We start from the raw sequence: 25,397 nt of genomic DNA, 5'->3' as shown, positions 1-25,397 counted from the left end.
TCCCATCCCATCTTCCTCCTTAAGTTCCTTCGTCTACTCTACTGATCTTTCTTGTATTTTGATGCAGTTTCCTCTTCCTTTTTTTCCTTTTTTCTCTATTTTATTTTCTTATCCCCCCTGCCACCATGTGTGTGTGTGTGTGTGTGTGTGTGTGTGTGTGTGTGTGTGTGTGTTTTCATTTGTATGTGCATACCAGGGATTGAACTTAGGGGTGTTCAACCACTAAGCCACATCTCCAGCCCTTATTATTTTTTATTTTGAGACAGGGTATTGCTGTGTTACTGAGGGCCTTGCTGAGTTGCTGAGGCTGGCTTTGGATTTGTCGATTTTCCTGCCTCTGACCCCTGAGCCACTGGGATTACAGGGATGGGCCACTGAGCTCAGCTGTATGGTCTTACACTGCTTCCTCAAACTGCTATTTTTTTGGTGCTTGTTAAAAGGTTTCTTTGGTGCTTATTAATGGACAGCATACTGAAGCAAAGGATATTCTATATGATTAGTGCTTTCTGCAGCCCCATGGTGTCTCATGCTAGGAAATGATTATCATTTTTGAGAGGCCCTTCTAGGATGACTCTGGAACGTAAGATGGTGTATTTGTTCTGTCAGGCATCTTCTGATTGTCAGAGAAGAAGGATGGTAGAGAGATTAGCTATATTTCCCTTTAATATTCAATCTTTAACATTCATATTCCTGGATCAAGGGAATGCTGCTTGTCTTTTGGAGCAGTTGGGGAAATGATTTAACATAGTATACCTTATCTAATATTACTTTCAGGATTAATCATTGTATTTAAATAGTCATTTTGGTTCTCCTAGCCTTGGCTTTTGCTCCTGGTCATGGTGTTCATTATTTTTTTCTTTTTCTTTTTTTTTTTTATAATATATATTTTTTATTTGTTCTACTTGTGTGTATGACAGCAGAATGCATTTCAATTTATCATACACAATGGAGCGCAACATTTCAATTCTCTGGTTGTACAGTGTAAAGATGAACCATTTGTGCAATCATACATGTACCTAGGGTATTGAAGTCCATCTCATTCCACTATCTTCCTACCCTCATTACCCTTCCCCACCCTCCCTTTGCCCAATCCAAAGATCCTCCATTCTTCCCATGTCCCCCCCACCCCCATCATAGATCAGCATCCACTAATCAGAGAAAACATTCAGCCTTTGGTTTTGGGGGATTGACTTACTTCGCTTAGCATAATATTCTCCAACTCAATCCATTTACCTGCAAATGCCACATTATCTTTTAATGCTGAGTAATTCCATTGTTTATATATACCACAGTTTCTTTATCCATTCATCTATTGATGGGCATCTAGGTTGGTTCCACGGTTTAGCTATTGTGAATTCAGCTGCTAAAAACATTGGTGTGGCTATGTCACTATAGTATACTGATTTTAAGTCTTTTGGGTGTAAACCGAGGAGTGGGGTAGCTGGGTCAAATGGTGGCTCCATTCCAAGTTTTCTGAGGGATTTCCACCCTGCTTTCCAAAGTGGTTGCACCAATTTGCAGTCCCACCAGAAAAGTATGAGTGTACTTTTTTCCCCCACATCCTCTCCAACATTTTTTTTATTGCTTTTATTCTTGATAACTGCCATTCTGACTGGGGTGAGATGAAATCTTAGAGTAGTTTTGTGCCGCCACCAACCAGTACTGGCAGCTGAACTAAGGTCACTCACGTGAATTGTAGGGACACAAAATAAAATACAGACACAATTTACCTTTATACAAGCTTCAGGATGGCTTCCCTGGCTCTCAGCCTCAAGCTGCCCCAAAGGGAGAGCAAGAGAAAAGTCATGAGAGGCCGAAGAAAGAGAGGCACTGGGTTGTAGCTCAATGGTAGAGCGCTTGCCTAGCACATGTGGGGCCCTGGGTTTGATCCTCAATACCATATAAAAATAAAATAAAGGTATTATGTCCAACTACAACTAAAACAAAATATAAAGAGAGAGAAAGAGAGAGCGCGAGCGAGAGAGCGCTTTTATTGTGGGACACTGTTCTTAGTTCTATCCATAAAAGGGCAGAAGGGGTAAGATTTCAAGGGAACAGATGAGTGTAACTCAACCCCAGGGGTACGTCTAAGACGGCCTTGCTATCCAAGCTGGGTCAACGCCCAAGCCACAACGAATATAATGGTTGGTCAGAGCCTTGTGCATCAGGACTGAAAGGCTCGGTCATTCAGTGTGGCTCCCCACAGTTTTGATTTGCATTTCTCTAATTACTAAAGATGTTGAACACTTTTTCATATATTTGTTGATTGCATTATATTTTCTTCTGAAAAGTGTCTGTTCAGTTCCTTAGCCCATTTATTGATTGGGTTGTTTGTTTTTGTTTTTTTTTTTTTGGTATTAAGTTTTTTTGAGTTCTTTATATATACTGGAGATTAGTGCTCTCTATCTGATATGCATGTGGTAAAAATTTGCTCCCATACTGTAGGCTCTCTCTTCACCTCAATGATTGTTTATTTTAAGACTGTTATTGAAATAATATTTAAATGCATTTAAGGGGCTGGGATTTGACTCAGTGGTAGAGAACTTGTATAGCATGAGAACTTCTCTGGCATCATCAGGAGGGGAAGGGAGGGGGGGAGGAAAGGATTTGTTTTCTTCCTTATACATTAAACCCCAACTGGAGCCAGGTGTAGTAGTGCACACCTGTAATCCCAGCAGCTCAGAAGGCTGAGGCTAGAGGATCGAAAGTTCAAAGTCAGTCTCAGCAACTTAAGACTGTCTCAAAATGAAAAAGGTCTGGGGACATGGCTTAGTGGTTAAGTCCCTTTGGGTTTGATCCCCAGTATTAAAAAAAAGAAAAAATTCTTGGTCCTTAAAGAGCCTAGAGTCTCAATAACAAGATATGATTTAAACAATATGAGTCAGAAAATTCTAAAATACATAAATGAATGGCTGTTTTCAAATACGCACATCCTGGGGGCTGAGGCTATAGCTCAGTGGTAGAGCACTTGCCTAGCATGTGTGAGGCACTGGGTTTGATTCTCAGCACCATATATAAATAAATAAATAAAATTAAGGTCTATACAGCTAGAAAAATATTTTTTGAAAAACACAATCCTGGGGCTGGGGATGTGGCTCAAGCGGTAGCTCGCTCGCCTGGCATGCGTGCGGCCCGGGTTCGATCCTCAGCACCACATACCAACAAAGATGTTGTGTCCGCCGAGAACTAAAAAATAAATATTAAAAATTCTCTCTCTCCCCTCTCTCACTCTCTCTTTAAAAAAAATAAAATAAAAAAAAATAAAAAACACAATCCTGTATATACCCTGTATTTTTTAACTGACCCCTTCATTACACACTAATAAAAGAAAAAAAGGGAGCCGTGTGGCAAAGATTGTCTTGAGATTAGATTATTTTACTTCTCACTGCTAGCAAATAGAAGATTGTCAGATCACATCTAAGCACAGTGACGGTCCAGTGGATAAGCAAATTTCTGTATATAAGGGCACCAGACATTTCTAGTCACTGGGGAACTGCTTAATTTGCCCAGTGACCAGAGTCTACTTCAGAGTTAAATAATGCCTGTCTCGATTGTTATGTTCCTAGGTCCCCTAGGAATGTCCTATAACTTAAATCCAGAGGAAGACAGATGGATGACCCAAAGTGTCCTTTGCTGCTATAGAAAGAGCAGAGCACTTACCAGGCATTGTGGTGCACACCTGTAATCCCACCTACTTGGGAGGCTTAAACAGGAAGATCACAGGTTCAAGGCCAGCCTGGGCAATTTATCAAGACCATATCTTAAAATGAAAAGGGTTGGGGATACAGCTTAGTGATAGAGTGCTACCTCAGAAGAACAGCACTTTTGTCCACATAGAAGATGGAAATGCAAAGAAAAGTTAATTGGATTTGCCCATTGAAAAACATTTTACTGTAATAATTAAAAATTTATCCTTGGGATGATGGGTAAAACCCAAGTATATAAGACACTTCTCAGTTTATCTTAGTGACTTAAAGGCAAAACAGTCTTTGTTCACATGTCTGTCACTCTGAAAGATATTTGAACACTCAACATATTCCTGAGTCAAGTCAGTGCTTCAGTTAGGATGCAGCAAGAAATGGAAACTGTGGCCAGGTGCGGTGGCGCACACCTGTAATCCCAGCAGCTTGAGGCTGAGACAGCAGTGGCAAGCCACTACACAACTAAGTGAGACTGTCTCGAAATAAAAATATAAAATAGGGCTGGGGATGTGGCTCAGTGGTCGAGTGCCCTTGAGTTCAATCCCCAGTACCAAAATCAAACAAACAAAAAGAAATGGAAACTGTTTTCTGGGGACCTAGTCTGTTTGGATCATTCCTATGTGCCCCAGGTCTTGCCATACTGCTAGATTCACTGTGGTTTTTGAAGGTATTAAGAAATGAAGTTTTTTTCGGGGCTGGGGATGTGGCTCAAGCGGTAGCGCGCTCGCCTGGCATGCGTGTGGCCCGGGTTTGACCCTCAGCACCACATACAAACAAAGATGTTGCGTCTGCCGATAACTAAAAAATAAATATTAAAAAATTCTCTCTCTCTTTCTCTCTCTCTCTCTCTCTAAAAAAAAAAAAAAGTTAGTAGACTGTGGTTTTCTTAGCCATGCCCACAGTGTCGGGCTTTAAAAAAAAAAAAAAAAAAGAAATGAGTGAGGAAAGGACTCTTGTGATTAAATATTGTGCCATCTAAAAGGAGAGGGGCTTGGGCATGGTGAATGAATGAATGAATGAATAAATAAATTATATATATATATATATATATATATATATATATATATATATATATATATATATATAATCTCCTTGTAATTCCCATACTAGAGTGGGTGACATGACACTTATAATTCCCGTACTCAGAGTGCCATGGAGCACACCTGTAATTACAGCAATGCGGAAAGCTGAAGCTGGAGGATCACAAGTTTGGGGCCTCCTTCAGTAATTTAGTGAGATCTTCAGTAACTTAGTGTGAAACCCTGTCTCAAAACAAAAAATAAAAAGGATTGGAGATGTAGCTCAGTGGTAAAGCACCCCTGGATTCTATCCCCAGTATCCAAAACAACAACAAAACCAGCTACTCAAGAGGCTGAGGCAGGAGGAGCCCAAGTTTGATGCCAACCTGGGCAACTTAGTGATATTCTGTCTCAAAAGATAAAAGGGCTAGGGATGTATCCTCAGTACTTATCTAGCATGTGCATGAGACCTTGGAGTTAGTCCTCAGTGCTGGGGCAGAGGGTAGGGGAGTAGATGTGGTGGTGGTAGGGGGAGCTCAGTAAAGGATTTATCTTTTTTTTTTTTTAATTTTAGGTGGACACAATATTTTTATTTTATTTTTTTTTTAATGTGATACTGAGAATCGAACCCAGTGCCTCACACATGCTAGGTAAGCGCGCTACCACTTGAGCCACAACCCCAGCCCAAGGATTTATCTTTGAGAGAAAGAGGAATTTGGGTTGGAGAAGCTAGTAGTTTTCCAGATAGGTATTTCCAGTAGATGCTGAAATTGGATCAAGTTGCCAGAATTGGATGTTTGAAGTTAGAGATGTTTTTGTGGAGGTCATAATGGTTTTGAAAGATTAAATTTCTTAGAGAAAGTAGGGCTGAAGATGGAATTCTCAGGTTGGTGTCAATTTGGTAACCACTATTAAAGCAATATCAGAAAACACAACGTTCGGGGCCGGGGATGTGGTAGCGTGCTCACCTGGCATGCGTGCGGCCCGGGTTCGATCCTCAGCACCACATACAAACAAAGATGTTATGTCTGCCGAAAACTAAAAAATAAATGTTAAAAATTCTCTCTCTCTCTCTCTCTCTCTCTTTAAAAAAAAAAAAGAAAACACAATGTTGTTATTGCCATGTTTTAAAAATATAGAGCTAATATACATGATATATGAATGCTTTTCCTATTACCATCAGCTAAAGATTTTGTTTTTTAACCTAATAGTGATCCAGATACTTCTGTGGGTGTTAAATTTACTTCTCCTTTATAACCTGATTTAACTGATCCTTTTGTCCATTGGGTAGTTACGCTTCAGGTCATTAGGCTTGTCATTGGTGTCCTTCCTGGGACATGTGTGGAGGTGGGTAAAGTGGGGAGCTGGTGTCTCTGCTCTCTGAATCTTCGATGGCTGCCTAGCAGTTCACTGACATGTCAGCTTGCACAGCTGGAGAATAGCATTTCTTTTCTTTGCCTTGCATCTGGATTTTTTGTTTTTGTTTTTCAAGACCAGGGATTGAACCCAAGGGTGCTTAACCACTGAACCACATCCCCCCATATGGCCTTTTTTTTTTTTTTTTTTTTTTTTTTTTTTTTTTTTTGAGACAGGGTTTTACTAGGTTGCTTATAGCCTCACTAAGTTGCCGAGGCTGGCTTTGAGCTTATGATCCTCTTGCCTCAGCCTCCCGAGCTGCTGGGATTACAGGCATGTGCCACTAGGCCCTGCTTCCCTGCTTCTGTTTTTTTCTGTCAGTAGAAAGGTAGAAGAAATCTATGACCGTCTCATAGAGTCTGTGTAAACACTGTTAAGTCATAAGAAACTAAACTTTCTCCTGGAATCTCTGGATCTTTTAAATCCGGGTCCCAAAGCATTCATCCTGACTCTTAATTTATTAAACTCAATACCTTTGTCTTTACTTTGGCTCTTATTTTTCAATGGGAACATTAAATGCAGGTGGAGAAACATTCCCACATGTGTCTGGGAATGTTACCATTCCGGGTGTTACCATTTCAGGCTCTTAAGTGCAAGTTGGTTAGTGGGGAGTTAAAACCTTACTGACCCTAGTAGAGGTAGTCCCCCTGGCATGAACATGTTCTTTGGAACTCCTTAAGCTAGGAGTTTGCCCCGGATTTGGGTTCTGATAGCATGTGTGAGGCACTGGGTTCGATTCTCAGCACCGCATATAAATAAATGAATAAAATAAAACTCCATACATCTAAAAAATATATATATTTTTAAAAGTACGCAATCCTGTATGTGGTTATCTTTGTTTTTTTAATCCAGCTCTGCTGTTTAATGTAGATAGCCTGTCTTTCATATTGGCTCCATTCTGGATATCAAGGAGGCCAGAAGAAAGGCTGGGGGAGAGAGTAAGACACACTTCCCTAATTCTTCTTTTTTTTTGGGGGGGGGGATTGAACTCCAGGAGCGCTTGACAACTGAGCCACACCTCCAGCCCTATTTTGTATTTTATTGAGAGACAGGGTCTCACTGAGTTGCTTAATGCCTCTCTTTTGCTGAAGCTAGCTTGAACTTGTGATTCTCCTGCCTTAGTCTCCAGAACTGCTGGGATTACAGGCGTATGCCACCTTGCCCGACCTAATTAATTTTGTTTTGTTTGGGGGAGAGTGACCGGGAATTGAACCCAGGGGTGCTTAACCACATCCCCAGCTCTTTTTTTTTTTTTTTTTTTTAAAGATCTCACTAAGTTACTTAGGGCCTCTATTAATTGCTGAGGCTGACTTTGAACTTGGGATCCTCCCCTGCCTCACCTTTTTGGGATTAAAGGTGTGTGCCATTGCACCTGGCCCTAATGAATTTTTTTCCCCCCTAATTCTCAATGTGATTTTCTAAAGGCCACATGGAACACATTACTGTTTCTTTTTCTTTTTCTTTTTTTTTTTAAGAGAGAGAGAGAGAATTTTTTAATATTTATTTTTTAGTTTTCGGCGGACATAACATCTTTATTTGTATGTGGTGCTGAGGATCGAACCTGGGCCGCATGCATGCCAGGCAAGTGCACTACCACTTGAGCCACATCTCCAGCTCTACTGTTTATTTTTCAACAGATTCCTGTGGGGTTTTGTTTTGGTTTTTAGTACCAGGGGTTGAATCTAGAGGTGCTTAATCCCTGAGCCACATCCCTAGCCCTTTTTTTAATATTTGAGACAGGATCTTTGCTAAGTCTCTCATGATCTCACTAAGTTGCTTAGACCAGCTTTGAATTTCCAATCTTCCTGCCTCAGCCTCCCGAGCCACTGGGATTACAGGCATGGGACACCACACCTGGTGAGATTCCTGGTTTTCACAAAACAAAAAATTGATCTTTATATGTTTCTAATTTTTTCTTTTTGGGGGGGGCGGTGGTGGAGGGGTTAGGGGTTGCTAGGGATTGAACCCATAGTCTTAAACATGCTAAGCATGAGCTACATCCCAGGTCTTATAATTTTTACTTTATCTCCTTTACCAAAGGCAAGAATTATGCTTTTGTATTGAATATTCCTTTGCAACTTGAAGTTAAGACATGGCGCCTCTGTCTTAGGGTGATGATCTTCCACAGTTCCATTGAGGGTAGTTAAACTCTTCAGGTAGCTTATACCTTTGAGATTTTTAGATAATCATTTTTATTGGTTCATAATAATTATATATAACATTAGGATTTATTTATAAATATAAATGGCATGGAGTATAGTTTGCTCCAATTAAGTCACCAGTACTTACCCTCACCCCATTCCTTTTCCTCTACTGATTTTTTTATTTACATATATATATATATATTTTAATTAGTGACTTATGGATATATATATATAATGGTGAGATTCACTGTAGTATATGTGAACATTGGAAAGTTAGGTCAGATTCAAATTCAGTAAGGCAAGGAAGAAATTGGGCAGGAAAAGCCTAGTCAGTGTAGCATCCACAAGCTTTGCTCTGACTTGTTCTTTCTCACTCTCATTAATTCCTCAGTACCTACTCTGTCGGGCACTATGCTCTGTTTTGGTGTTGCAGCAGCGGGTGAGACAGGCAGCATCTTGACAGACACTAGATGGGTGAGCCTAAAAAAGTGTGGTGAGCACTGTGAAAGCTAATACCCAGACTCCTGTGGGAACTGAGCAGAATCATTTCATTCAGCTGAAATACAGACATTCTGAAGAAGTGGTGTTTAAGCGGAAATCCAACAGCTCACAGGAGGATTCGGGAAAGGTTGTTCCAGGTAGAGCAACCAGCGTGGACCAAAGTCTGAAAGCAGGACTGAAGGAGTCAGCTATGGCAGCTGCTAGCCTGTTTGAGTGCAAGTATAAGGGAAAAGTGCTGAGATAGAGAGGTGGGAAGTACCCTACCCACACTGAAAAGATGCTTTGTGAGTCCCATCAGGAATTTGGAACTTATCCTAGGGGCACTTAAAGTTAGGGAAGAAGATGATAAGAACCAAGAAAATCTTGTGTGTCTTTGAGGAACCAGAACAGTGGGTGAATTCAAGAGACACCAAGTTGTCCAGTTAATGGGGCATGGTGATGGAGTGGCCTTGGGGTCAGGGAGGCTTTACTGCAGCCATATGGTTCCTTATGAACTGGTTAGGTTTGCATCACTTGCACTTGTTTGTGTTCACTGTCACTTTCATCTGTTGACATTTGACTGAACAGAGCCTCTATGTGCTGATCACTGTGGTCCTGCAAAGCTTGACATACAGTATGCTTCTTTTTTGAGAGGAAAGTTGATAATAATGGAACTGAGGTAACTAATAAGTGTGAATTACGTCACAGGGAAGAGGGGTAGAAATTGAAGAGAGTGTTCTGGGCGAGGGTACCTTTTGGCAGGCTGTGTGTTAGCAAGACAGGGCAACTGCTCATCTTCCTGATCCTAACTAAGCTTGTTATCATCTGATGCTGGTTTTCTTTCTTGAACCACTAAGCTGTATTCTGCTCAAAACTACTTAGGCTAGGGACATAAGGAATCTCTTAATTACTGCCGCAGTCTGGCTGGGCACAATTCAGGAGCCACTTGTCAAAAGAAACTAACTTTATTTTTAGAACTACAAACGCCAAGCAAAACAGCTCCTCAGGAAAAAACCCTCAGAGCCCAACTGCCACCACTGGCTTCCACAAGCCTCTCCCCACACAAACCACTCCACCTCCCCCAATCCTCCTGCTCTTGAGGCCGATTGGCTGGGTCGCGTGGGCGGAGCCAAAGAAGTCCCCCAATGAGCAGTTCCGTAGTCTGAAGGGCAGGGAAACAGCCCAATGAACATGACCGCAGAGGAGCCAATCAGCTGGGGCCACTGTAAGTTTGCTGGCAGCTGGAAGTTTGCTGGGGCCCCTTTGGCTGTGGCTCTCAACAAATTATATTTATAAATTTATAGATTACAGGTTTGCACCATGGCACCCAGCACAAACTGACTTTTAAATTACATTTCCCAAGACCCTACTGAATTGTATATACAATTTTGATTAGCTCAGTATACATGTCTCAGTTCATTGGATTACCTTTGCAAGAACAAGGTCTGAAATTTTTGTTTCTTTCAGCAAATATTTATTTAGCACCCACTATGTATCAGGCCTTATATTAGGCACTGGGAATATAGCAGTGAACAAAATCAAGAACAACATCAATTCCCTGTCCCTAAGGAGCATGAATTCTGGCAGAGATGAGGATGGGGAGACAAACATTATAAATGTAAACCATTTCTTATAAGACTGTTTTTAAGTAGAGATCCAAAGGAAGTGAAAGAAGAGGAGAGAGAAAGCCAAGTGGGCATCTGCACAGTAAAGGGAACTGCAAGTGCAAAGGTGGAGGCAGAAGCATACCTGGCATGTTTGAGATACATACAGCAGTGAACCACTGTGACCCAAGTAGGATTTAAGGTCAAAAAAATAAAAGAATGGGTCTGGGGTTGTGGCTCAGTGGTAGATCACTTGCCTAGCACTTGTGAGGCCCTGGGTTGGATTCTTAGCACCACATAAAAATAAATAAATAAAGATATTGTGTCCAACTAAAAAATAAATATTAAAAAAAAAAAGGAGATGAGGGTACAGACAGATCATGTAGGCCTTGTAGTGGAAGAAATTTGGCTCTTACTCCAAGAAAGATGGGAAACCTTTGGAGGGTATGGGCAAAGGAGTGTTTTGATCTGACTTAAATGTGTACCATCGCTCCCAGCTGTTATCAGTTTCTAAGATGAAGCCATTGTGAGAAGAGTACATTTTCATGGGGGAAACATCAAGGAGTTAGTTCTGCACATTTTAAGTTTCAGTTGCCTACTGAACATCCAAGTAGAGATGTCAGATAAGCAGTTATTTATATCAGTCTGGAGCTCAAGGGAAAGGACCTGGCTGATGACTAGTAGTCATCAGGGACTAGGTGGTATTTAAAGCCATGAGTAGGAATGGAGTCACCTAGCACGTGCAAGACTGTGGGTTTGATCCTCAGCACCACATAAAAATAAAGATATTGTGTCCAACTAAAAAATAAATATTAAAAAAAAAAAGGAGAAATGGAAATGGACAAGAGCTGAGCCACTATTACTACTTTCGTCATCTGGAGAAACTAGCAGAGAAGACTTAAGAAGTGGCCCCAGAGGTGGGAGGAAAATCAGGAAACACTTGTGTTCTAGAAGCCAAGTGAAAAAGACTGTTTCAGGAAAGTGGGACCTACCATGTCAGTGTGTAGAAATCCATAGAAAAATCTCAGTCTAGTGGATGAGCATGAAAACAATTGATCCATGGATTTAGCAACATTTTAATTGTGTTTGACAGTGTTAGGTAGCTGAAGACTGGTTATTTTGTATTGTGATTTACAACCAAAAATCCAGGATTTTCAGTCATGATGCCTGAACATAGCATTATAAAGAGAATTTCATTTTAATTTGTCCTCCTACTTCTTTTGGGACCTTTATTACTGAAGTGTGCTACTGGGTTGAGGCTTGAACTGCTCTGTGGAAGGGGAGTGTCTGCCAGTCCATAAATGGCTCCCCCTACCCCCCACCCAGCCACCTACTGTTCTTGGGATTGGACCTAGGGGTGTTCTACCACTGACCTACATCTCCAGTCCTTTTTTTATTTTTTATTTTGTGATGAGATCTCACAATAGTGCCAAGGTTTCCTCTGCTTTAAGAGTAGCTGAGATTACAGGTTTGCACCATGGCACCCAGCACAAACTGACTTTTAAATGACATTGGGGTGGGCTGGGGTTGTGGCTCAATGGTAGAGCGCTTGCCTAGTGCAGGTGAGGCACTGGGTTTCATCCTCAGCACCACATAAAAACAAATAAAATAAAGGTTAAATTCTTAAAAAAAAAATTAAATGACATTGGGTTACTGTGCTTTTTTCTTTGCTAGACTAACAATGTCAGTGTTTTTACCATAATTCAATGATGGAATATGGATAGTATCTTTCTCACGTGGAACTCCAAATGGATTACACATATACCACTTAGCATATCTTTAAGTAAGCCTAATTTATATCCTACTGAATACTCTCATGGCACCCTGTTCCCTTCTTTTATAGCATTTATCTCAAATTGTCATGACATACTTATGTGGTTATTTGATTGTCTTATCTCTCCTGCTAGACCATATGCTCTATGTGAGCAAAAGCTGTATCTGTTTTGCTCACCAAAGTGTTCTGTGCTTTGCCTTGTCCTGGCCCATAGCAGGTACTTAATAAATAAATATTAGTGAATTTATTCAAACAGTTGCATAAATTACAGGGATTATTTTAAGCATAAGCACCTGAAACACACACAGTCTGTAATTAGCTCAGCTAATGTCAGCCTGTTTTAAAGTGAAGTTGAGGGGCTGGGGCTCAGTGGTACAGCACTTGCCTAGCATGTGTGAGGCACTGGGTTTGATTCTCAGCACCTCATATAAATAAATAAAGGTCCATCAACAATAAACAAAATATTTTTTTTAAAAAAGTGAAGTTGAGGACCTATCTCACATGCTAACTAGGGCCTCTGGCCACATGGTTTTCATTTAATTGATATTAGGATACAAAAACATTAGAAAAAAACTCATCCATAGAAAAATCTCAAACAAGTCTCTTGGCACTGGCCCTTTAGAATGGAGTCTGGCTATACCTCAGAGGAGGGAGGTTGCTCAGAGGATGTAGAGCTCTTGCAGGCTTCAGTTGCTAGGGAACTCTGGTTGTGGTGCTGGTTCTGTGAAGACTCTGAATGGTCTTTGGGTGTAGAGGGAGTGGGCATTAAATGAGGACTTTCCACCCTTGTGGTGTGCCAAGCCTTATTGCCCAACCTGAACAACTATAACCACAAACAGAGGTACACATTGTACAACCATCATTAAATTTAGTAATATAGAATTGTCTTTGAGGACTTCCTCAGCAGCTGACCCAGTGTGATGCTGGTTAGGGAAAAGTGCCATCTCCCCCAACTCCCACCATGGGGGGTTGAAGCCAGGCATGCTCTAGCACTGAGCTACATTCCCAACCCTTTTATATTTTTATTTTGAGATAGGGTTTTGCTAAATTACTCAGGCTGGCCTTGAACTTGTGATGCTTCTGTCTCAGCCTTCTGGGTTGCTGGGATAACAGGAGTGTGCCACCAGTCCTGGCTAAAAAATGCCATCTTTATGTGCCCTCAGCAAGTGCCAAGATTAACTAGGACATTGGGCCTCAGTTTGAAGTACTTCCCCAGAAAATTTGGTATCATTGTCTCTATATTGATAATATTCCCCCAAATTAAGCTTACAGTGTTTTGCTTTGTTTTAAAGGAAAGTGACTTTTAATTCACACATATTTATTTAGCTTAATTGAAGCCCTGAATTTGCAAGGTATAAATAGGTTGTTCTGTGCCCTTGGACAGAACTATTTATGATGATTAAAAACGGAGGTATAATTTACATACAACTAAATGTCCAATTGGATGAGTTTGACAATTAAAAAAAAAAATTTGTAGTTGTAAATGGACAGCATGCCTTTATTTTATTTGCTTATTTGTATGTGGTGCTGAAGATTGAACCCAGTGTCTCACATGTGCAGGGCAAGCGCTCTGCCACTGAGCTACAGCCCCAGCCTGAGTCTTGACAATTTTATCAACCTGTAACCATAGCACCACTCAAGAAGTAGAACATTTTCATTCTCTAGCATGTTTCTTTGTGTCCCTTTCTAATTAATTCCTCCTCCCTCATCCACTGCCACTTACACATTACTTGTCTTTATAAATAAGGTTTGCCTGTTCCTCTCCTTCAAATAGAATCCCACAGTGTAAGTTTTGTGTGTGTGCCTAACATCTTTCAGTGTGTTTTTAAGATGCATACATATTGCTGCATGTATTTTTAGTTAATTCTTTTTTAATATATTTTTTTAGTTACACATGGGCACAAGATCTTTATTTTGTTTATTTTTATGTGGTGCTGAGGATCTAACCCAATGCCTCACATATGCAACCGCTCTTTCACTGAGCCACAACCCCAGCCCAGTTAATTTGTTTTTACTGCTATACTATATTTCATTCTGTTGCAACACCCCTTAATTTGTTTATCCATTATCCTGTTGTTGAACATATGGGTTTGTTTTTAATTTGGTTTGGTTGTAAATAAGGCTGCTCTGAACATTTGTATAAATTCTCTTGTGGCCATGCATATGGTTTTATTTCTTGGGTAAGTATCTACTAGGGGAGTTGCTATGATTAGGTTCATATATGTTTAATTTTATAAAAAACTATCGACAATTTTGTTCTCTTTTTCACTCCCACCAAAAAGTATGATAGTTCCTTCTGTCCTCTGCACACTTCCATTGTTGATCTTTTTTCTTTTTCTTTTTTTTAAGTTGTTGATCTTTTTATCCTAACCATTCTAGTGGGTATCTTGGTGTGCTTTCAATTTCAGTGTTTCTGATAATTAATTATATGGAACACCTTTTTATGTGCTTATTAATCATTCTTGTATTTTTGGTGAAGTGACTATTTCCATCTTTTGACAATTTTTTTTTTAATTGAGTGGCTTGTCTCCCCCCCCCCCCTTTGGGTACTGGGGATTGAACTCAGGAGCACTCAACCATAGAGCCACATCCCCAGCCCTATTTTGTATTTAGAGATAAGTATTTAGCACCTCACTTTTGCTGAGGTCAGCTTTGAATTTGTAATCCTCCTGCCTCAGCCTCCTGAGTGGCTGGGATTACAGGCGCTTACCACTGCACCCAGCAAGTGGCTTGTCTTTATTGTTTATTCATAGGAGTTCTTTTGTAGGTGAAATCCTTTCTTATGTATACATTCAGCACAATTTTTCCCCCCAGCCTGTGACTTGCCTTTTTTTTTTTTTTTTTTGGTTGTGCTGGGGACTGAACTTAGGGGTATTTTACCAGCCCATTTTCTGCTTAATTTTTTATTTTGAGACCGGGTCTCACTGAGTTGCCCAGACTAGCATCAAAGTGGCTCACATTTGTGATCCTCTCACCATAGCCTCTGAGTAGCTGGGTTTACAGGCATGAGCCTGGCTCCAATACCATTTCTATTTTTTTGTCCCCAACACCTTTTCTTAAAAGTTTCTTTTCTTAGGACATGGTGGCACATGCCTATAATTCCAGCAACTGAGGCAGGAGGATATAGTTGTTGAAGCCAACAATTTGGTGAGACTAGTTTCATAGATCTTGGAATGTAGCCCAGTAGTCTGGGAATGTAGCTCAGTGGTTCAGTACCTCTAGGTTCAATACCCACAGCTCAAAAAAAAAAAAAAAAGTTTCCTTTCCCCATTGAATTGATTTAATGCTTTGTCTAAAATCAATTGTAATGGCATTTGTTTGGTTTGCAGAGTAAAGGTAGTAACTTTGTTTATAGAAATTTCTAATGGTTCTTTTTAAAAGCCTGGAACTGAAAATAGAAAGCTTATTTTGTAATTTTAAAAAGCCTGTTGCAGGGCAAGCTATTATAGATACATTTTTAGATTGCTCAGATGGAACCATCTAGTCTCTATCTATCTGAAAATTTCTGAAGAGCTTTGAATAGGATCAGAGAGAGACAATCCCAGAACAAATGACACTTGAAAGACCCTATAGACAATCAGAAGTATTTTTTTTTTAAACCACTGAGCCACATCCCCAGTTATTTTTTTATTTTTATTTTTTTAAGAGACAGGGTCTCCTGAGTTGCTTAGGGCTCCATAAGTTGCTGAGGCTGGCTTTAAACTTGCAATCCTTCTGTCTCAACCTCCTGAGCCACTGGGATTACAGGCGTAATCCCCACTCAAAAGTATTCTTGAAGATAGACTGAGAAGGGCTGGGGTTGTGGCTCAGTGGCAGAATGCTTGCCTTGCATATGTGAAGCACCACAGAAAGATAAACGAACAAAATAAAGATATTGTGACCATGTATAACTAAAAAATATTTTTAAAAAAGATATACTAAGAGATATTCAAGGAGAATTTAAGATTTTAAGCAAAGGGTGACATGACAGAAAATATAACTAAACTCCTATATATATAATTCTCTTTTATCAAAGACCCACCTGGAAAGAGCAGGTTTGGGAAGATAGAATACTAGTTGTCAATGAGTTTAGTTCCCCTGGTCCATTTGAATTACATCCCAAGGGTCTGAGCAAAGTGACAGGTAACACTGCTGTCAATAAAATTTAAGGTATTGTGGAACAAAGAGAGATGCCAGATTATGGATAATGCAAACATTCATCCCAATTTTTAGAAGGCGACAGAAGCACCAGCTGAAGATGATTGAGCCTGATGATTCCTCAGAATAACACAGGGACATCTTATCAAACCAACAATCCCTGAACACTTAGAAAGAGAATTGTTGAACATTAGACAATGTGGGTTTATAAATGACTTCATCTAGCAAACATTTAAAGTCTAACTCTATACTAGGTGCTGCCTAAAACAATAAAAATCCAGTTGGCCTTGAGATCATGGTCAGTTCCAATTCTTAGTGTTTGTATGTGTGTGTGTGTGTTTGATAACAGTATGTTTTTAAAGTACATTTACTGGACTGCTTAACCCAAGGGAGTGTCAAATATAGATATCATTTATTTGGGTATGTGCATTGCATTTTCTGTAGCTTCTGATCTCCTTATGCAGGAGAAATGAGACCTAGCATAGTTCTATGAAATTGTAATTTATGAAAACACCTAATCCACAAAATGATGGAGGCCTCGGTTTCCTTATCTATAAAATGAAAATAATAATAGTACCTAACTCAAGATTTTATAATAGTGAAATCAGATGATGCCTGTAAAGTACTTGGCATATAGTGTGTTCTCAAAAAAAAGCGGGGGGGGGGGCAGTTATTATTGGCTCCAAATAAGTCAAATGAAATTGATTAGAGGATAAAGCTAAAGTACTGAACTTTGATTCAAAAAGTAATTTTAATTGTTACATTAATTTTAATTTTAATTGTTTCATTTTTACAGCAGTATTATTTACCATAGTTAAAGCATGCAACCTTGGTGTCCACCAACAGATGAATAGATAATCAAAATGTGGTATATATACACAGTGAAATAATATTCTACCTTAAAAGGGACAAAAATTCTGACACATGCTACCACCATTAAAAATGTTTTTAAGATCTGACTGAAGCTGGGTGTGGTAGCACACATCTGTATCCCAGTGACTCAGTAGGCTGAGATAGGATTTCAAGTTAAAAGCCAGCCCCAGCAATTTAGCAAGGCCTGAGCAACTTAGTGAGACCTTGTCTCAAGTTGAAAAAGAAAGGGCTGGTGTGTGGCTCAGTGGTTAAGTGCCTCTGGGTTTAATCCCTGGTACCAATAAATAAATAATAATAATAAAAAACCTGACTGAACAAGAAAAGAATATTAGGACATATAAATAAGTCTGTTGTGTGTCAGAATGATATCATTAATCTACATTGTAAAATGAATGTAAGCTGCTTAATAGAAGCATAATTCCAGCAAAAAGAAGGCCAGAGTATGTTCAGGATATGGTGTTCAGTTCTGGGGACTTCATTTTTATGGGATTATTGACAAACCAGGATGGACAAATTAGAGTAGCCTTGGCTGGTGGAGTAGAACATTTGAGGAAGGCCTGAAGGAATTGGGGAAGTTCACTCTATGGAGGAGTGTGTCAGTTAGCTCTTTGCCGTATAACAACGTCAAAATTCAGTAATTTAAAACAAATGTTATGATTCTTTGGATGATCTGGGTGGTTGCTGTGGTCTGAGTCAGCTCAGCTGGAACTAGACAGCTTGGCATTTTCTCTCACATAACCAGCAATTGGATGTGTCATCTGGGGCAGTAGGGATGATTTGGTTACATGTTTTTGTTGATCCAGCAGAATGGCTTGGGCCCGTTCATATGGTAAAGACCCCCAGAGATCCTAAGAGTTACAAGAGCTACCCTAATGCACAAGTATTTTTCCAGCTTATTATATTATATTGCTAATGTCTCATTGGCCAGAGCAAGCAATTTTTTGAACCAGAGTCTGTGTGGGAGGCTGTTGACTACCCAGTGGCATAAAAAAAGCAAAGGAATTATTGTCTTTATTTTGCATGCAACCTATCATAGGTGAGGAAACATTACAAACATCACAGGCAGTTCCATAGTGTAGAGGTTTCATGGGACCACATTTCAAGTCCATCTAAAGAATACCTTTCTGGGTGAGGTTGTAGCTCAGTAGTAGAGCCCTTGCCTGGAATGTGTGAGGCACTGGGTTCGAGTCTCAGCACCACATATAAATAAATAAAATAAAGGTATTGTATCCATCTACAGGTAAAACAAAATACAATAACTTTCTGACTAAATGGCCCTAGGAGAATAAAAGTGAGCCATCAATAAAGGGGAAGGCCTTGTCATTGAATATGTTAGATGGGTTTTGTGGATTCTTATCTTTCTAATGGAACTGAGGATTGAACTCAGGGCTTTGCACATGCTAGACAAGTGTTTTACCACTGAGCTACAGGTATTAAAAAAAAAAAAACAAAACAACCCACCCTACCCCTTTTTTAATGTTGAAGTAGGGTCTCACTAAATTGCCCCGACTGGCCTGGAACATGTGATCCTCTGCCTTGGCCTTCAGAGTAGCTGGATAATAGGCATGTGCCAGTGTACCCAACTGACCTCTTATCTTTCTGGCCAATTTGGGCCTATTGCATCATCACCCACAGGAAGCCTTTCCGGCTTACACACCCCTCAGCCCTGTAGTTAGTGCTGTTCTCTGTGGAGCAAACGAGTTTCTCTGTTGCTCTGTCATACCTTATAACATATTTGCTCAAGTGCCTGTTTTGTATGTGAGGTGGAGTTCCTTGAGGCTTCAAAGGATGTTTGATTCAGTGCCATTATCTGTAAGAAATTATTCCATCCTCAGGACACTGCCTGATGGTAACACTAGCCATAGCATTCACATTCCCAACAGACAGGAGGGGTCAAAAAGAGGGTGTGCCTGTTGAGATTACCCCCTCTAAAGAACATTTTCAGAAGTTCTACCAAATTGTACCTTCTATATTTATCTTATTAGACATACTTGTATGCAAGGAAGACAGGGAAATATAGGTTTTAGCTCTGCACATTGCAACCCTCAACATTGTAAAGATTGTTTAGTGTCAAAGAACAAATTGCAAGTTATTTTTAAGGATTGTAGTTGGCTTTATTTTCAGTTCTAGAATTGAGTAACACTTCATCCCATAAATTAGAATAAGTGTACCAGTGAGCCAAACAGAGAAAGATGATTTTAAAGATAGAAAAGGACTGAAGATGGGGGCTGGGATTGTGACTCAGAGGTAGAGTACTTGCCTAGCACGCATGAGGCACTGGGTTCAATCCTCAGCACCACATAGAAATAAAATAAAGATATGTGTCCACCTATAACTAAAAAATAAATATTAAAAGAAAAGAAAAGGGCTGAAGAAAGCAGAAACAATTTTAAAAATGGATTGATTCACTTTTTCAGAGTTACTTTCCTAGGTAAGGCAGGGAGGTGAGGAGGCAGAACAATAGAAAAATGGCTGATTGGCTAACATCAGGTTACTTCAGGTTACCTTTTTTGTGTAAGGATTAAGGCAAAGAGATCTTCATTATCATGTTAGTTGCAACTGTCCTGTTTGAGAAATTTGGATCCAATTCTAATTTCTCAAGTCAGATAAACAATATAGTTTCAGCTTGGTGACATGGAACCTTAGCATCAGTGATTTCATTTGGATTTTTAGCTTGATCTTTTGGGATACAGTGCAGGAGCTTAATCCAAAACAATGGCCCCCAATACTTTTTATTTAACTTAAATAGGAAAGAACTCATAGGCATCTTCTGCCCCTGGGGTCTGACTCCTATGCAAAATGCCTGATAAATGATTAACTCTAGAATTCCCAGAATCTGTGATTTTTACCCAGAATAAGGGAAGTGTCTCTCCCTGCAACCCCTGCCCCTGCAGTGCTGAGTATTAAACTCAGGTGAGCATGCCACACACACCACACATGCTGTCTATCTCTGACCTACACCCCAGACAAGGTCTCACTGAATTGCTTGCCTGGCCTCAAACTTAAGATCCTCCTGCCTCAGTCTTCCAAGTAGCTAGAATTACAGGAGTATGCCACTACTGTTTAGGGTATCTTTTTTTGTTGTTTTTTAATCGTAATCCTGACTATCTTCTAGACTTCTTGAAGCCTCCTGAGCTATATAACCCATGGGGGGGGGGGTAGATCAAGGGTCAGTAAACCTTTTCTATAAAGAGCCATATTGACTGTTTTAGACTTTGTATGCCATATGGTCTGTTGTATCTACTGAGCAGTCATAAAGGAATATGTAAATGAATGGGTGTGGCTGCATTCCAGTAAAACTTCATATAAACAGGTATCAGATTAGATTTGGCCCTACCCTGTAGTAGGGAAGGAGTTTTTGTCCTATGATTTTTGTAGGAGCAGCTCTAGCATCATGGATCAGACATACTGAAGGTAGGATGATATTCAGCCCATCTGGGAGAAACAGAATTCACAAATCCCTACTTCCTTACCAGGCATTTCAGTAGTCAGGCCTTTTAGGTTCTCTGTACTTCTAAGTGTATTACAGTTTCTCTGGCTCTTAGGCTTAGAACTTCATTGTCATTTTTAATTATTGAAGTGTAATATACACACTAATAAATTTTATCCTTTTTAGTGTACAGTGCTGTGTGTTTTGACAGGTATGTAACCATTAAAAGCTCAGGGAAGCTAAGTAACCTGCTTAAAGTTTCACACTGGTTGTGTTAGGTATGTTGCACACAACCAGCTATGGAATCCTGAGCCTCTGTTTTCTCAATTGTAAAACAGGGTTGCACTACACACTACCTGGCCTATTGCATGTTAGCTCAAGATTTATCCTCATGTTTTTTGATACAGCTTTTGCAGAGAGACAGCTAAGCCAGTCAGAAATGGATAAAAGATATCTTTTTTACAAAGATAACCTATGTCAGGATCACAAGTTCAAAGCCAGCCTCAGCAAAAAGTGAGGTGCTAAGCAACTCAGTGAGACCCTGTTTCTAAATACAAAATAGGGCTGGGGATGTAACTCAGTAGTTTGAGTGTCCCCGAGTTCAATCCCCAGTACCCTCCCCTCCAAAAAATATGACCTATGTAGTGATTTATTATGAGCCAGGCCCTGTTGTGCGTGCTTTACAAATATTACCTCATTTAATCCTTAAATTCCCATGAGGTAGATAAAATTATCTTCATTTTATAGATGAGGAAATGGAGACATGGTATGATTAAGAGATTTTTCCTGAAGTCACCCAGCTGGTGAGTAACAAAACCAGGATTTGAACCAGGCAAGGTGGTTACCTTTTCCATGCTTCTCACCTCTGTTCTGCTTTTGCCATTACTTGACACTTTACACCCTTCATTCTTGACCAGCATGTGGTGGTTGGAATTCATGGGAGCTTAGCAGGGCTGTGTTTATGGAGATCTTCAGAGGCATATGAAAGGTATGTGTAAGGATATTAGGGACAAAGAGTAGGAAAATTTAGGAGTGAGAATGGGTAGCCTCTGAGATAAACAAGGAAAACCAGCTCTGCCTGCTTAAGCAGGAAATACCTAGTCCTCAAGCCTGCCTAGCTTCATGCCATCTGGCATCCTCAGGGGCAGATGATACTCCTCAAGGTTGTTGATGAAGCTGCCCCTTGAGTCAGTGGAAGTAAAACAGAGGTTATTAATTTTGAAGCCGGGGCGTGGTGGGGCATGCCTGTGATCCCAGCATCTCGGGAGGCTGAGACAGGAGGATCTCAAGTTCAAAGTCATCCTTAGCAACAGTGAAGTGCTAAGTAACTCAGTGAGACCCTGATTCTAAAATACAAAAATTGGACTGGGGATGTGGCTTAGTGGTTGAGTGCTTCTGAGTTCAATCTCTGGTACCCCCCCTACACACACAAAAAAATTCTGATCCATCTGTCATTTTCCACCACTGATGCTTCAATATGTATATACCCAAATGTAACTAGAGTGAGAAGGAATGTCCTCTGAGAAAGGAGGAAGTGTGTCTTGGGCATGAATTTAGAGAGCACATGGACAAGACAAGTATGGTGACCCACACTGAAATCCTAGGCACTCAGGAGGCTGAGGCAGGAGGATCACAAGTTCAAGGCCAGACTTGGCTACTTAGTGAGACCCTGTCTCACAAATAAAAAGGGCTGGGGATGTAGCTCAGTGGTAGAGTGCCTCTGGGTTCATTCGCCAGTACTGCCAAAAAAAAAAAAAAAAAAAGGAAAGAAGAGTGGCTGAGAGACTACAGACATTATTTACCATCAGAAAGAAAGAGGATAGTTAAGACAAATCAGACTCCAACCAGAGTGGACACAAGCAATCACAAAACTGGCAGATGGATCTGGAGTTAGAGGCAACCTAAATCATGCTTATTTCAATGGTTCACAAAGGCACAAATGTGCCACAGGAAGAATCAAGCAGTAAATGATGCTGCACTGGACTATACTGTCAAACTAACTCTTAATGCAGGCATGTAATTGTATCTAGGGTAGATTCAAAAGAGATGCAAAAACATACATACAGGCTTATATACCCTCTCTTTACTGCTTTTGTTCATATTTGATCACATAGGCTTTATGGAGCTGGTATAACAATAAAAGCAGAGATGCCCAATAGCAGTTTATGTAGGTGTGAAGCTCTGGAGATGAAGCTAGGCTTGTGCTGCCAACCTGAAAGTCACTGGTATACAGAGGAAAGCCTTGGAAAGGGAGAAAGATAGGAGAAGGGGTCTAAAGACTGCATCTGGAGGCCAGACGTGGTAGTGCTCACCTGTAATCTCAGTGGCTTTGGAAATTGAGACAGAAGGATCACGAGTTCAAAGCCAGCCTCAGCAAAAGTGAGGTGCTAAGCAACTCAGACCCTGTCTCTAAGTAAAATACAAAATAGGGCTGGGGATGTGGCTCAGTGGTTGAGTACCCCTGAATTCAATCCCTGGTACCTCCCCCACAAAAAAAGACCTATATCCAGGAGAGGATGAGTGCAGCAGAACCTTAGGAAGCATTTAAGAAGGTTGGGCAAGAGCCGAGGGAACTGAAAGTGTCACTGAGTAATGGCCAGGGAGATAAGGATGTAGGGAGAAGGGAAGGAGGAAATGTGTGTATCCCTAGTGCTCATGAATGGGAATGGAACAATTGACTGTGACGCATTTATAGCAGGGATGCCATGTCTCTGTTAAACTGACAAATAGAGTGTGACCTGTGAGAGATGCAAGTCAAGCAATGTTATATACATACAAGTACATCAATAATTTCCAACATGTGGGTATAACTTTAAATATTGTGAGACTACAGTTAGCAAGATCAGAAGTAGTAAGATTTTTTAAAGATAATCAGTAATATGGGATTATCAGATATTTATAAAGTTATTTTTAAATGTTAAAAATATGTAGGAAGGAAATGTAAAAGTTAAAATAGTTATACTGTTAATCAGAGACTTTCCCTCTTAATGGAAAATTAGTCTTTTTAATCATAATAAAGGGAGGGGTAAAAAGGTTCAGAAAACTTAGAAAACATAGAACTCAGGACATTTTGTAATAGTTCTAAATGCAGATACATTTTCTTTTGGGTTAAATATAGCTCACCCAAGCACTGTTGGCACACGCCTGTAATCCTAGCAACTTGGGGGGGGGGGCTGAGGGAGGAGGATCGAATGTTCAAAGCCAGCCTCATCAAAAGCAAGGCACCAAGTTGGGGCTGGGGTTGTGGCTCAGTGGCAGAGCACTTGCCTCTCATGTATGAGGCATTGGGTTTGATCCTCAGTCCCACATAAAAATAAATAAATAAAGGTATTGTGTCCAACTATAGCTAGAAAATAAATGTTTAAAAAATATATTGGAGGAAAAAAAAAGAAGCAAGGTGCTAAGCAACCGGGTGAGACCCTGTCTCTAAATAAAATTCAAAATAGGGCTGGGGATGTGACTCAGTGGTCGAGTGCCCCGCCCCACACCCTAAATAAATAAATAGATCTCAGAGTTTCTCAGGTCTGGCTGCACATGAGGATCACCTGAGGATCTTTAAAAGAAATTGATAGTAGCCGGACCCATTGGCATGGGCCAATAGTCCCAACCTCTCAGATGGCTGAAGCAGGAGGGTCACTTGAACCCAGGAGTTCAAGGTCGGCCTGGAAAAAATGGTGAGGTCTTATCTCTTAAAGAGATGAGACTGGGGTTGATCCCAGGGGTACTTTGTAACACTGAGTCCCACCTCCCTGTTCCTTTTTATTTTTTGAGACAGGTCTTGCTAAGTTGCTGAGACTGGCTTAGAACTTGTGATACTCCTTTCTTTAGCCTCTAGGATTACAGCTGTGCCAAGCATAAATAAAAAATTTAAAAAGAAAATGATGGTTACCTCACACCTATCAGTATGAGTATTATCAAAAGATACCAGAAGGGCTGGGGATGTGGCTCAAGCGGTAGCGCGCTTGCCTGGCATGCGTGCGGCCCGGGTTCGATCCTCAGCACCACATACAAACAAAGATGTTGTGTCCACCGAAAACTAAAAAATAAATATTAAAAAAAAAAAGATACCAGAAAATAACAAGTGTTGAGAGAAAGTGGGGAAATTATAACCCTTATGCACTGTCGATGGAAATGTAAAATGGTGTAGCTATTAGGGAAAACAGTATGGCACTTCTTCAACAAATTAAAAACCAGAATTGCCATATGATTAAGCAATTCCACTTCTGGGAATATACCCAAAACAATTGAAAGCAGGGCACAAAGAGATGCATAGACATACACATATGTTCATAGCAACATTATTCACAGTATCCAAAACTGAAAGCAACCTGACAGTAGAATGGATAAATAAAATATTGGATATACATACATACAATGGAATATAATTCATCCTTCAGAAGGAAATTCTACTGGGCATTGTGGCGCATACCTGTAATCCCAGTGAATTGGGAGGAGCAGGAGGCAGAAGGATTGTAAATTCAAATCCAGTCTGGGGAATGTGGCAAAGCACCCCTGAGTTCAATCCCTAGTATTACAACAACATCCCTCCAAAAAAAGAAGAGAAAGAAGAAAAACTGCACAATAAGTAAGATACAGTCATGTAGAAAATTTGGTCCAGTTTAAAAAAAATAAGATGGTGAAAACCATCCACATCCTGTCAACCTGAAAATACTTATTATTAAATTCGAATGTAGTCAGAAGAGGTGGCATACTCCTGTAATCCTGGTGACTCAGGAGGCTGAGATAGGAAGATCCCAAGTTCAAGACAGCCTCAGCAATTTAGCAAGGCCCTAAGCAATTTCTCAAGATATTATTTCAA

General features: G+C 40.2%; 1 protein-coding gene across 1 annotated transcript in view; it reads left to right on the top strand.

Moving 5' to 3' along the window:
- The window catches only part of Gfod2 (Gfo/Idh/MocA-like oxidoreductase domain containing 2), a 49,844-nt gene that overhangs the window by 7,129 nt on the left and 17,318 nt on the right, over positions 1 to 25,397 (top strand). The window lies entirely within an intron of this gene.

Source organism: Urocitellus parryii, chromosome 15 (assembly GCF_045843805.1).
Source record: "Urocitellus parryii isolate mUroPar1 chromosome 15, mUroPar1.hap1, whole genome shotgun sequence".
NCBI classification, from domain to species: domain Eukaryota; kingdom Metazoa; phylum Chordata; class Mammalia; order Rodentia; family Sciuridae; genus Urocitellus; species Urocitellus parryii.
Note: the sequence above shows the minus strand (reverse complement) of the source record. Positions and strands in the feature narration are given on the sequence as shown.